The 15,197-nt window shown below is 41.4% G+C and overlaps 1 protein-coding gene across 1 annotated transcript in view; it reads right to left on the bottom strand.

The window, feature by feature from the left end:
* The window catches only part of lzts2a (leucine zipper, putative tumor suppressor 2a), a 38,432-nt gene extending 24,075 nt beyond the window's left edge, over positions 1 to 14,357 (bottom strand). Inside the window, exon 1 of the mRNA XM_010768500.1 lies at positions 14,085 to 14,357. The gene's annotated coding sequence lies outside the window, so the exon portion shown is untranslated. The remainder of the gene's footprint in view (positions 1 to 14,084) is intronic.
* Positions 14,358 to 15,197: the final 840 nt, after the last annotated feature.

The raw sequence follows: 15,197 nt of genomic DNA, 5'->3' as shown, positions 1-15,197 counted from the left end.
AGCCATAAGTCTGTTCCTCTTCTCATCAAGCACATGAGAGGCAGCGCTGAACAGTCTCTCGCTGTCAGTGCTTGTGATTTGATCTTACTCCGCATATTTGTCCGGGTGTTTTGATTTCAAGTGGTGGAGTAATCCCGAAGTGGTGAAAGTCTTTGCAGTTACACCCCCTCGAGAAATGTCAGCTGAACACGTTTTACAAATCGCAATCCGCGCCTCTTTCTCTGATATTTTTAAATATCTCCAAGCGGCAGACATGTTGGCTGTGAGCCAGCCGCGAGCATGGTCGCGCGCCGTGCTTGTCGCCGCGTTTTGATTACGTCATCACAACAACACGTTAGCTTACCAACGTAACCCTGTTCTCTGACATTCGGTGATATTTTTTCGGTGCTAAAACCCTTTCGGCCGAAAGCCGAAAGAGCCTTTTTAACCATTTTCGGCCGATAATTTTCGGCGGCCGAATATTTGGTGCATCCCTAATGTTTTTTGTTTGCGTACTGTTTGAGGCTGAAAGGGTTTAAATGATCCATTATTCTATAACAAAAGCAACAATTAAAGAAAAATACAACAAATGGATACCCATTTGTGCAGTAGAGCTTTTCTCATAAATCATCTCCTAATTAGACCAACTAGCTCCGCCTTGACCAGCTACAGAATGCTGCTTGATGCATATGTATAAACAATCTTATACAATAATCTTGTAAAGTGTTGTAAATCAAATACTGTTACTAATAACACTTCTGTACTTTGAAATGGCTAACTTAAAATAAAAATATGTTGTTTAAGGACTGAATCCAAAGCTGGAGGGCACAGTTTTGCATGGGATGTGATGAAAAAAGATATCTCTATTAATTGTTTTAACAACAGTTTTTCCCTGAGGTCTGAATATCAAATCAGGTTTGAGTTGAAAGCCAGACTCAGACAGACTGCCCTCTAGTGATCAGTCATGGATGTGCAGACAGTCTGACCCGAGCTCCGTGATCAGAAGTGAAGTGCAGACTAACAGGACTGGAGTTTAATTTATACAGCAGATAGATCCATCAAAGCAGCACGGGCAAATGCAGTTGTCATTGTTTTTCTTTTTTCGTAACCTATAAGATGAATGGCCCTCATTAATCAGGGCCATTTGTCTTCAGTTGTAAGAGTAGAGGTCAGTGATTAAACCTTGTTCTCTGTATCACAGCCAACCCTCTGTCTCTCTCCTCGCTCAGGAGGGTTGCATTTTGCTGCTGCTCTGCTTTTCATGGCTCTGATGTTGTCTGCCACCAAATCCCAGCTGAATAAAAGTCAGAAATTGAAGCAGCAAATCATGTTTTATGTATGTGTGCTTACACAATGAAAGCAGGCTGGAATGTGGGCCAAGCATCACACAGGGCATATTATGGGAACAAAGCAGCTTTCCACTTTCTTGGAAAAGAAGCAGCAGCCTCAAAGTGACGGGCGCAGAGTACAATATGAGTGTTTGGTTAGTGACAGCAGAAGTGGAAAGAGAGATACATAGAAATTACCTGACAGCTCTATTCATGGGAAGTGTTTTACTATTCCCATTGATTCTATTCTAGTTTAGAAACTGTGATGTTGACTTGTAAGCTCAGTTATTTAATAGTCTGGGGATGAGCAATATGCGGTTATACTGTACCTGGGAAACTGGGATTTGACAGGTAGCTAACACCTACATATATCTGGTTGTATCAGGCTAGGGCTGCCCCTTGTTCATTATCAACTCATGCAGTGATTATTTTCTTGATGATTAATGAAAGATTTGGTTTTCAAACTGAAAGAAAATAGTGTAATATGTAAATCACAAGTCTGCTTGACTTTTTAAGATTGCCTGTTTTGTCTGACCAACGGTCCAAAACACTAAAACATACATTTTACATGATAATCCTGAAAACTAAATTCATTTTTTGGGGCGCAGGCAGTTCATTTTGTGAGGATTCACTGCCTTTCCCTGTTGTTGCCCGTTATTTCTCTGGGTTTTAGATCTAGATTCTTGACAAATAAAGACATCTGAGATGTTACTTTGCACTCATTCTTTTCAGACATTGTATAAATAAAACATTTAAAGTAGATGAATCAGCAGATTAATCAAAAAATTATACAAAAGTTGGTTACACTTAAATGTGCGACACAGTACAATATGTATGTATGTCAATATATTTTATATCAAGATATACAGATGTTGTTGTCTCTATAGCCCTCCCCAGGTAAATCAGTGTGTTTTGTGTTTCTCATTCTTTAAGGCCCGAACACTTTCATTCTGCGAGAGTCACCTTGGCACAGACTTCGCCACGCCTTCTGTGTGAAAGCAGCTACTTTCTCCTTCACCCTCCTTTACCCCTACCTCATCAGTAGAATTGAGACGCAGTGGAGACCTGGCGTAACTCAATAACCAAAACGCTGGAAGCATTATGATTAACGGAGTGTACCAAAGGCACACAGGATGCATAACCTCAACGACACCCTGAAGTTTATACTGCAGCGCCCTGAATCATTGTGTCATTGTACTCGCATTAAGTGTGGTCCCCGCGGTGGGGACATATGCTGCCATAGCGATGTAATCTATCTCCCAGTAATCTAAAGGATTAATAATCTCTATCTAATCTGCACCCATGGGTTCACATCAAAGGGTGAGATGTCATCTTCTGATTACATGGTGCACGGAAAGGAGGTTTGTCGTGTGTGTGTGTGTGTGTGTGTGTGTGTGTGTGTGTGTGTGTGTGTGTGTGTGTGTGTGTGTGTGTGTGTGTGTGTGTGTGTGTGTGTGTGTGTGTGTGCGTGTGCGTGTGCGTGTGCGTGTGCGTGTGCGTNTCAGCTACCTGATTATGGAAAAATACATGATTATGGCAAAACTTAACTTAAATAATAATCACTAGTATGGGTCTCAAAAGTGCTGAATAAATGTTTTATGGACCCATACTAGTGATTATTATTTAAGTTAAGTTTTGCCATAATCATGTATTTTTCCATAATCAGGTAGCTGAACAACATTGGTAAAAAATGTATACATTATATATATTTCTATTAATCATTTTCGGCCTTTCGGCATTCGGTTTTCGGCCAACTGTTTCCTATTTTCGGTATCGGTTTCGGCCAAGAATTTCCCATTCGGTGCACCCCTAAAAAACATAAGAAGCAAAATCACTCTTACTATCTGAAATGTGACAAGAGACCCAGATTATTTATAAAGGGTAACAATCCAAAAAGAAAAGTGTTTATTTTATAAACCTATTGTGTCATTATGTAAAATCTAAATCTGCAGAATGAGAGAAAAAGCAACATATTTGCTGCTTTTGAAGTACAAGCATAGAATGGAAATACTCAACCAGTGCAGCATTTTTTGAGTATATGTTGCTTTCCACCTCTGCAGAGGAGAATGACCTAATGTACAGTAAGTGAAGTGAGACGGCTAATCGATACACTTCTCCTCTTACTCCCCTTTCCCGACCCCTCGCTCCACCCTGTAATGTTCCTCTGAGATTTCAGATCTGAATTCGTCCTCCTCTGTGGATTAGATGAGATGACATGAGACGGCAGAAGAGAGTCAAATCTAGCTCTGTAACCGACCATAAGAGCAGCAGCTGATGCTCGGCCACAGCCGCAAACATCTCCCCCAGTAAATCTTACTAGAAAAAGGACGATGTTGCATGTTCGGAGACGGTCAATGACTAATGAGGGCCTACTGTGGGAAAATGGTGAGTGGTGGGCAGGAGGAGCAAAAGCCGACTGCACAGAGGAAATACATAAGAAATTAACAAATGCAGTGGGAGAAGAAGACTGTAGGAAAGTTTTCATTTGCCTTTTCAGCGCTCAACTTCTGTCAAAAGCCAAATGTGGTCTTCTGTGTGTTTCCAGCTCTGTCAGCCTGCAGTTGTAACAATGTGTCTGTCTGGAGGATTTGAATCATCTCCTTTCATTTACAGTACACACTACGAATCCTCTCGTATAATTCTACATCTCCATTTCTTAAGCTTTTATTCTATTGTGACGAATACATTTCTATGCCCAGATTCCCTTTTTCTCAGCTCAAAGGAGCAGGAACGTTGCGTGCGTGGAGAAGTTGTCACGGGGCGGGAGGGCTGCCAGATGAGAGATCTGCACATATTTTATGGAGACATATTGAAGCAACTGTCAGCATATGGCTGCACTTTCACTGTGCATGGCACCTAAAGGCAGAGAGAGCTGAAATGAGACAGAGAATGAGAGACGCTTCCCACCGGTTGCAGAGTGAAACATTTTCATTTATGCTTCATCATCCATGACTACCGCAGGGTGGGTTTGTGCCGTCACAAGAAGAATACATGGAAACCATTCTGACGCATGTGTGATTCATATACCAGTGGAAAAGTGCTCTTAACTTAAGAAAAAGTGAACTGATATGTCAATGTACAAACCCTACATTACAAGAAAAAGCTCCGCATTCAAAATCCGACTTGCATAGAAATACAGGAGAGTTCAAAGACTTAAAAGTCGAAAAGTAACGTATGAGTTATTTTTTCCACATCATACAGCTCTATGAAGCGTCTTACTGTTGTAAACTATGATATTGTATCCTTATTAGTGTTGCATTCATTATTTATGACATTTGGCCACACAATAGTGCATTCATTTGTAGGTGATTATTCTGTGCTTTTTTCATATTTTGTGATACATTAGATATGTGTTCCTCTCAAGGCCTAGCACAAGTTTATTTTAGAGGGGCAATGTCTCCGTGGTGGGACTTTTCAGTAGAAATTGATCAATTTTTTGCAAAGGGTAAAGAGACAAAAACAAGCCAACGTATTTGTATGTGACCATCGTGTGTTTTATATCAACGGTCAACAACCTATAAAAAAGTATAGCTGCCAGATATAGTGCTGTAATAGTAACATAATGCTTTCTTTAATGTATTGGAGAAGAAGTTTAAAGAGTTATATAATGTACATTTAGTGGATAAGAGAGAGAAACTCTAATTTACAAGACCACAATCAATAACCCACCACAGAGTTAAGAAAAAGAGCAAAAGATAAGTTTGATACAGAGAATAAATTCATAAAAAGCCTTGAGATAATTTCAAGTTCTGCCTCTACTACACTGTGTACTACACTACATAGTGGGGGTAAAAATGGATATATATATATTCACCGTCCATCTGCAGACGCCTGCACATGTGCATGTTGTGAATGCTTGCGTCTGTGTGTACTCGTGAATGTGTGTATGTTCTGTACCGGCCACAGTCAGTGTGTTATTGGAGCAGGGTGAGATGGGGGCGGAAACAGCAGAAACAAACGAGGTTCTGTGCAACCTCCAGACTGTCATGAATCATGCAGGAACTTGTACAGTGGCTGGCCAGTCCTCGCCATCCTCAGCTCACCGTTAATAACTTCCCATGAAACATTTCCTAAAGTACACTGATAAAAAGATAAAAATCCATTTGGTTTTAGCCGTATTCCTTCTAAAACACAAATAAACCTAAATGTATAGTGATAAGACTTTGTGTTATTGACTTAACGTTAGGACATTAGAGCATTTGTCTTTAGTAGAGCAAAATCTGGGAACGATCAAGGATGAAACTGAAACTTAAATGACCCTGAGCCAGCACTGCTGCAAAAAAAACAACATACTTGAATATACACTTAACAAGTCCTTAGTTTAGTTTAAAACAGGAGCTTTATTTTCTGCCTGTAAGTAAATCATGTGATGAATGTGTGCATTTGCCTGCAGCGGGCACAATAATCGAGCGCACTGTCATCGAAATCAGCCAGAAGGGAAGCTCACAGTTCAGTTTAGATGAGGGAACAATTCGCCTCCCTAAAACCCATGCATTCACCTGCATGTGCAGTGCACGTGTTGTGTTGTGAGATTTATGTAAATAAGAGGGCAGAAATAAAACTATATGCAAATGTGATCTAAGAACAGAGAGGGAGCACAGTTAATTAATTCCCAAGAATATAGAAAATGAAGGTCATGCTATGAAGTCTGACTTAGTGTACAGCAATTGTATATAGGACATGAAGACGTTAAGGTTGGGTTTTTATTTTGCAAATCTGCTGGCATATGGTATTTTGCAGACGAGACAATAAGATTTACAACATACATGTCCTTGACAGGCATTCCGTCATAAAAAAAAATAGAAAGATGTTTTGTTTGTTTACTCCTCTGAATTTTACTCTAAAGGCGGCCATTTGCTTCAAAAGACCACATTTTCACGCTCTGATCTCCGCTTTTCACGCTCCGGTCAGATCTGACAGTGTGTGATTTTCTTTTGCTCAGTTCCAAAGGTCGGTGTACACACGTTTGTGTGAGCGCCTCAGGGTATATGTCTGTGTTTGTGTGTGTGTATATGGAGCTAATGGACACTGATGACACGAGGACTGACAAGGATGCTGAGCTGCGCTGGGCCAGGCGGTCTCACCCAACAGCAGGGCTAAACTATAAATAGACTATCTCATTCCCCCCAACACTCCCCCCACATCCCTCTGTTTTACTCCTGTTTCCTCCTTTGCTGCATCTGTAGACCTTTTATCCCATTCGCTTTGCTTTCTATTTCCTTTACTCACTTCCCTGCATACACTTGCCCTTTCCTTTTTTATCTTACTCAATCATCTCCCAAAAAACACAATTTTCATTCTCCTTCTGTCTTTTGTCGCTCAGGACTTTTATTCTCGAAGAATAGATACAAAATAAATAAAAAAGACAGATAAACTGGAATGACAAATAGGCCAACACCATACTTGTGATCTCGGAGGAGTGTGTGGGATGGGGAATAGGGGGAGATGGGCTAGTTAAGGGGGAGAGAAGGGGGGAGACTGAGTTATGTAAGCAGGGCTAATCCGCTCCCAACCCTGCATAGTAAATGAGACGGGATGACACTGGCCTCATTTAATCCGTTCATATCTGAATATTCGCCCCGCTACTCCGAACAACCCTGTCTCCACCTTAATCTTCCATTTGATCTTTGACAGCAGACAGGAGCTCCGTTTTAAACCACACACACCAACAAATCCTGGTCTGTTGACTCTTTATTTCATCCTCAAATCAACAATAACATCTCATTTTTAAAAGCTCTCTCAGTCAGAAAGGAACATGTTCAATAATCTCAGCTCACAACTACAAATAACTGTAAATATTGCAGATATTTTATATCAGCAGACGCTTGATTTCTAAAAGTGGAGTTACAGCATCAACATGGCTTCACACTTAATGATACTTTTGGGAACTCAAAAAACTAAAGCCTATTGCTCAGACCACATGACCCTCAACCTTCCAGTCTTTCTCTTGTTACTCTAAGCCGACAGTCTGACCTCTCCCTCACTCACCCAGACATCCTAATCTGTAGAGGTATGCTCAATAAGGGTCAACAAGGTCAGCAGGGTGGTCTCATAACACCGGGCTGCCAATCAGGTAATGCTGCCCACAACTTATTATTGAAACATGTCACTAGGAAACATTTAGCAAGTGGATGGTTTCAGTTTAAAGTGACCAATGTGTACTTTGTGTTAAAGGGAATTACATGCTTACAAATAGTTGTTCCCTGATTGGTGCAGTTATTTACCTGTATCCACGAGCAACAGTGAAGTTCCTGTGCAGGTACCCAGGAGTATACTTCTGCAACACTGCAGCAAAGTAAGTCCAACCACTGGAGGTCAGCAAAAATCTTCAGGGTGTGTTAAGTTATAACATAAACACACAACGTAGACACCAGAAAGATGCATACATTAGTATTTACAAGCAGGGTTCAAATTCGTTGCAAATTCGTCACTTTTTCAATATGCTCCATATATTTGGTTTTTGAGTGCTGCACTTTATTCTCATTCATTGGATAAATAACTCCAAAATAGCTGTGATTATTTAAAATCACTTGGCCACCAGCCAAAAGTATCTTCACTAATTGGTTTTAATGAGTATACTTTATAATCTGCCATCAATCCAGTTATCGTTAAAACATTCATAAACGGTAAGTGATTCCTAGAAGGCAGATGGTCAAACTCTCAAAGCTACTCCGGCTTTATGAAATTGTTTGTTAACCCCCCCTCCACCTCTGAAATCCTCCTGCTCAGACAGAACGCTCCTCTAAACTTTGACCTACTTCTGTCTGCCCTTAGTCTGGGCTGAGGGGTGGGTCGGGGGGGGCAACGTCAAGATCCAAAACACAGCGAGCTTCACGCTGACCCCCCCCGGTTATAATAATAATATGAATATCAAAGGCAGTTTTGGACAATACATCTTTAGAATGTCAAATCGCAGAGGGAAGCCGAGGGAGGCTTGAGGACGCGTGTATGTGAATCACACTGGACTCATTGTTTAGTACATTTAAAATGGACACACACACACACACACACACACACACACACACACACACACACACACACACACACACACACACACACACACACACACTATGTATCATGCTGAGGACTTGATTTCACTTTTCTGCTGATCAGCCACAAGACAAAACCCAGGCCTTCATCTTTTTTATCCGTTCTGTGTCTCTTGTTTCCAAGAAATCTCACTCAGCAGATGGACACAATCCTTCATAACCAATTCTCAGCAGGATAATGCAGAGCAGACAAAGACACTGCGACACAAAGGAAGACAACAGCTCCATGATTCAGCTCTGTCAGTGTAAGTCCCACTGAAACTGAGCAGAAACCAGTGACAGCAACACTTCAGAAACTGCAACTATGTTTAAAATCTGCCAAACGTTTTACAGTCGCAGGACATCTTCCAGGCCAGCTCAGTCCTGGCAAATCCACTTGTGACCGGACCTCTGAGGGCTGGCTGGGATGAGAGGGTGGGGGGGGGAGTTTTGTTACCACGTCTGGGACGGGATCCCAGAAGTTCCCGGAAGAATTCTGGGAACATTAGGGCCATGTGTGCATGAGAGAGGAAGAGATGGATTCAAGGACGATGAGGGGGGAGACATCTGTCAGCAATTATATGGAAGGAATCAATCACATGGTTCCACCAGTGAGAGTGCAGTGTGCAGAGATGAGATGCGCCTGGGTCATGATGTAAACACTCTCTCATGGTTAAAACTTCCCAGCCCCTCCCTCTCCTCCATGCTCCACCGAGACAAGCCGACCAAAGTTTTCCCAAGCCAGTCAGCTGACGCAGGAAGGGGGGGGGGGTACGCTTTCTGCTAAGGGGTCATCTGGCAGACGCATCCTCGGAGCTGGCTTCACTTCGCAGAGCAAAACACACACACACAGGAGAAGAGGCTGGCCAAGAGGGTGGAGGAAATGTAATCTATAAATCAGACACATGTCCAAACAACTGGGTGTCAACAGATCTTTGCTTATGTTATTAGCTCAGAGCTGCCAGGGTGAAAAGCTCAATGATTCAATTATTCTGAGGTAGTTTTTAGACAGGGCTTATGCAAAAATGTTGTGTAGGATAAAAATCATGTATGGAAGATTACAGATACAGCTCACCATCATGGCCCGATGAGCTTTTAAACTGGAATCGATGATTCATGCTTTGCTTCCCTTGCTGGCACAAATCAGGTTTCCAATAGAAGCAAATCAACAAACAGCTTAATTAATGGCTTTCTCCCTCGGGACATTGTGAGTTGCGACTCTAACAGATAATTTCTTCTCGGATTTGTGCTGGAAGAAGAAAAACGTCCCTCAAAGAGATAAGATTGCAACAATAAAAAAAACAGATTGTTGCAGCTGCAGGTCGTCTCCCGACCGTTCATCTGCTCCCGGGCAAAGTGCCTCCATTCTGGACCTAATACTTGTGTCATCCATCAATCTTGTGTTAGTGTGTATCTGTGTGTGTAAGTGTGTGTGGTCTGCTGTTTCAGCACTGGCCATTTCGGCCCTCATACATCAACCTCCTGACAGCAGTGAAGTGACGCTTTGTGACATATGAGGCCACTTTACCTTCCCCTCAGAAAGAGAGGAGGGGGAAAGGCATGGCAGTGCTCAAATGGATGAAAACTGTTTCTATGTGCAGTGCTGGTACTCATACTTTGCACACTGCATAATCATTTCTTTTTTTACTTTAAGTATCGTAATGAGAACCTAAAACTGTTATTTTAGCGTGAACTAGAAGTTTCTATACAGTCTTTGGGGAAAAAAGGAACAAATACACAAGTGTTGAGCAAACACAGCTTGATTTGCCTACTAATGGATGTTTGGGGCAGTTGGCAGACTTCAGTACTCCAGCTTCTAATGTGATGTGTGCCAGAGCTGTGCCCACTAATGTCCATTATACACAGAATTACTCCGCTCTGCATTGATTCTGTCTCTTCTTACGGACTGTAAAGGCTTTCAGAGCCCATCTCCGCCTGCCATCTCAGCTATCAGATTCCAACACAATTTAATTGACATGCAATTTAGGGGGAATCGCAAAAAAGCTCTCCTTAAGTTCCATGTTAAAAAGGTCTGTGCACAAGCATGTTAATAGATATACAACGTGCAAGGTCATGAAGCAACTAAATGCTGCTTTTGGGTGTTTTTAGGTCTGTAAAAGGGTGTAATGACAGGCTGAGATTGGGGACAGCTTGATGAGGATAGGAGTGGTCCACCAGCATCTGCACAGCCACACCTTGGGGCTGATGAGTAGGCAGGGCAGACGTGTTTGGAGTAGCTCCATATTCCTCTTGAATAGTTAGCGAAGCCACGCTAGTTGCTTTATGAGACCCAGCAGTGTTTTGAGCCAAACGTTAACATCAGCATGCTAACACGTATCTAACTAGTCCACAAAAAAGATGCATTGCGTTGGAGCACTCCATAAACTCTCACAAAATCTCTGGATATCTGTTCATCTTGATGTTTTTAAGTAGCTAGGATGTATGGTGATAAAACATCAACTGAACAGTAGTCAAGTTCCATTCAGTTTCAACAAACTCCAATGGGGATAAAACCAGAAAGCAAAATGAGCATGTGAAGGCAAGCATGCCACTACATGAACAAGGAAAGTCGTGGTGTTTTTATGACTTCCTGCTGTTTTGAAGCTAGTTGGATGTACACATGAAAACGTCTCTAGAAAGCTCAAACAAACCTAAATACATTGTAAATATGTTTGTGGTAATAGCTTGCTCGAACAGCGTTGACACAATGGAGAACTTCTAAAAGCTAAACTCTTAAAGCATTGAATGATGATTTATCCTTGAAAATAATTAATAGCAGAAATGAGAAGAAGGCTCTCCTCCTTCACTCTACATGTCCATGTTTCTTCGTTTATATCTGACCACAATAAAATCTCTGAAATGCTAGTCGAGGGAATGTAACAAACGATCTACAAATCAAATATGTATGCTTCATTTGAATTAACACTAATTTAACTGCCAACTTTAGGAGTTTGTTGTGCGTATTGTGCGATCACACATGACAGTTTAATCTGCTGGTTTCTCTTAAAATGTAAGAAGTAACAACTTCACAATGCTGTTCATATTATAGAAGATGCAGATAATTAATCTGTTGTATAATAACTCGGTCAATGACTTTGAAAAAAAATTGCATTAACAAAAAAACATAAAAGCAAAGTTATTAGTGATGTGTGCAACACTGTCCTTTAAAGTACGAAAAGAAAGGTCACTGCAAACCCGGGCAGCTACTAATTACACTTTCACATACAGTACAAGGGGAGTCTTTGTGTGTGTGTGTGTGTGTGTGTGTGTGTGTGTGTGTGTGTGTGTGTGTGTGTGTGTGTGTGTGTGTGTGTGTGTGTGTGTGTGTGTGTGTGTGTGTGTGTTTGGCTGACTGACAGCTATTCTCTCCCCTGCTGTGCTCTTTTCCTGTTTTAAAGGGCTGAAAGTGAGAAACTCTGACGGAAATCTCACTGATGCTCCTGCTGTTAGACACATCACAGCTGAGGGGAATCACAAGCAAAACTGGGTCTCAAAAACAACTTTACGCCAAAGAAATGTATCTTTAAAAAATAAATAAAATACTGAACAGCCTATACTGAACTGTAGCAAAGAGACGTGTTTGTCTGACATGAAACTTTTGACATGAAATGGCTTGTGGAGGGAAAAGGAAAAAAGACAACATCTGTTGAGCTCTTTTGAGTAATCGATTCCCTGAGTGAAGTCTTAGGCTCCTGTGGTGCTTCTACAAGACAAGACTTTTCAGATAAAAGCTCAGTATTACGTTAGGAAGCGAAATATACTTCCTGGTTCACCTCAAACGCACCTACAGTGGTGTTTGATGAGAGCAGTATGACGAGTCTCTGTTGTGATGGATGAGTATGAATTAAACATGCTGACATGCTACATGCATGCTTTTAATCACATCCACCACTCTACAGGATCATCACTGCTTCAGCAGAATGAAATGGAAGTCATCATTTCAGTCCCAGATGGCTGGAGATGCATTTTGCTAATTGAGCCTCACAGGTGTGGATCGGATTGCTCTCTCCATACAGTACTTTAATGTGGGATTTTCTTTTACGTGTTATTTCAGAATGCTCCAGGGTGCACAGATGTGCCCCCTGCGTGCACATTTACTTGCTATTTCCAGATGAGATTATTTAATGAGCAAATTAAGCTGCAATAGCTGCATGTTGCATTTTGAGCAGTTATGTTTCACTGTTTTCAAGTCCTGTGCAGATGTGCATCAGCTATGATTGTGCCTCTGGCTGTGCTCTAGTTTCAACGCGCACATATTTGTCAACTCAATAGTAGACATGACTTGAGATGATGGGAGGTCGGTTTATTCCACAGAAGCAGAAAAGACATGAAATAATAAACTGTTTCAGTACTACAAGCTATCAAAAGCACATTGAACCATAACTTTGGTCATGACTCGCTCGGCTGCATCGAGTCCTGTGAAGGAGCCATGTGATATGATGATCCCTCCTCCTCAACCTTCTCCCCGACCGCCTCTCCAGGCAGCTTGGTTATTACCTCCCACCGTATCCCCCTCTCCCCCCCTCCCTCTCTGCATGTGTCCTGCCTGTGCCGTGGTGACAGTGCAGGATGATAAGGTCTCCCAGTGAGGTGGTGTATTGCCAGAACACTAAGTTAGCATCCGTGCATGAGAGGAAAGAGCATGCAGAACCACAGGAATGGATGTTTGCAGCATGCTTGCATATTTGTGTTGATTGTCTTAAAATATTCTCATTCAGTTTAAAGTCTTGACGTCAGGACAACATGACATCCAAGCCATCAATCAGCTGCGGGCAGGAGGTTCACCACAGATGAGAAGAAGATGGAGAGCAACTCACGCATGCTTCAGCATTTGTATCTGCTCCTGTGGGATTATTTATGATCCAATAAGACCCTGGGCGTTTCCAGTTCAACTACTACCTAATCCATATATTAAAGTGGGCCTTGAGAGCATAAAACAAAAGGTGCTAAGGTCTCCCTCTCTGTACTATAAATAATATATATATATATATATATATATATAGAGGTATAGTGTGACCTTTGCTTTTGATTACATCCACTTGATCCTCTCTCCCTTCTTTCTGTCTGCAACATACAAACACAACCAGCTGCAGATTAGGAGAACTGACAAACCAAGATGAGTGATATGCCAGAGCAGCAGTGTGTGCGTGTGTGTGTGTGTGTGTGTGTGTGTGTGTGTGTGTGTGTGTGTGTGTGTGTGTGTGTGTGTGTCAGTTGCAAGGGAACAGCAGAAACTGAAACAGCTGGATGAGGATAACAGTGCAAGGCTTATTCTCTCTCATGCCCATACTCTCTCTCTCACACTCACACTCACACACACACACACACACACACACACACACTATGAGGAATAACAGCTGAATTCACTGAAACTGGAGGGAAATGTAATGCAATTAATTAATTACTACAAATTACATTCAAGCACTTTTGGACTCAAGTCCAACTATCGATAGCCAATTAACCATGTTCAGACTAAGCCATGTTCACTCAAACGCAGCACTGCCAACCCAACAACTTAGTATACCATCAACCTCCATTTTGACATAAATGATTACAGCGCTTGTTTTTGGATCAACTTGCACAAACGCCATTAAAACATGTTGGAAAAAAACTAAATCGTATTCATAACTAAATGTTTAAAAACCAACTAAGCTTTAAAACACAAACACCTCAACTTAACCCTCCTGTTAAAGAAAACAACACAGACTGTCCCACTAAATCACTATTACACGCTGCGGGATCCACTCACCTTTACAATAATATGTTCTCCATAGCGCAGCAATATTTCCTCCACAGTAATGTTTTATCCAGTCGCCTTTTCTGTGCGGGCACAACTTTTCTGAATCAGCAGCCAGATGAATCCACTCCTCTATGTCTGTAGTTCTTTCTGTGCTCCTTTCCCTACAAACCCGTCCGGTCCGCAGCTCGGTAGATCCTCTGCTGTCCGGGCTGAGAGCGTTTGGTACCGTCACCGTCGGAGCCCGGCTGCTGCTCTGCGGGGCGGGACGACTCCAGAAGCGACTGCAGCTGATCCACAACAGAGAGGTTTAGGACTGGGGAAGGAAGGGCAGGGGGCTCCGCAAGGGGGGGCTGTGACCATCAATTAAGACATTTTTCCAGCGGATTTGTATGTTTAATACTTTATTCTTCAATTATGGTTTTATACTTTCTGCCATTTTTGCCCATTTAGTGATTTTTTATTCTGATTTATGTATTTATTTAACATAGCATACTATTTGAAGCTTTGTATACATTTTTTAGTAAATCACTGCCAGTACTGTTTTTACACTGTTTATATATTTCAATCAGAAGAACAAAGTTTGCAAACAAAGCTGGTTTTCAGTTTTACCATTTGTTTAGATTTAAATACAGTAAACTGCTGAGGCATATGCCCAATAGCCTTTAATGTGCCCTATCGTTTAGGAATAGGTCCTTTTGATAGTACATTGTATTGTTTTACAGTAAATCTAGATTTTTTTTATTTGTAGGTACGTGTATAGCTTAGATTTTAAGAGGACTGTTTGAAGAAGGCTTTGATGAAAAAATAAATAAAAATCACAGTGGTTACTGAAATGCCTCACATGCCTGTTGCCAGTTTTGTATCAGTTTGTAAGATTTAAACTTTTTATTTTATCAATACTGTATTTGTACCATTCAATGGTATTGACTGAAAACAAATGTCTTAAAGGTTAGCGTGAATCTTGATCAATAAAGTATATTAAAAAAAAGTGAGGTTTCCATAATTGTTTTCCATGTGACCAAACAAAACAAATCAATATCTACTTGTGACCTCTTGTCTCAATGCAACTTTCTTGTGCACATAAGGAGTGCTTTTCAATACAAAGGGGTTTCACATGAAACA

This window comes from Notothenia coriiceps, unplaced genomic scaffold, assembly GCF_000735185.1.
Source record: "Notothenia coriiceps isolate Sejong01 unplaced genomic scaffold, NC01 NC01_scaffold00005785, whole genome shotgun sequence".
NCBI lineage: Eukaryota > Metazoa > Chordata > Actinopteri > Perciformes > Nototheniidae > Notothenia > Notothenia coriiceps.
Note: the sequence above shows the minus strand (reverse complement) of the source record. Positions and strands in the feature narration are given on the sequence as shown.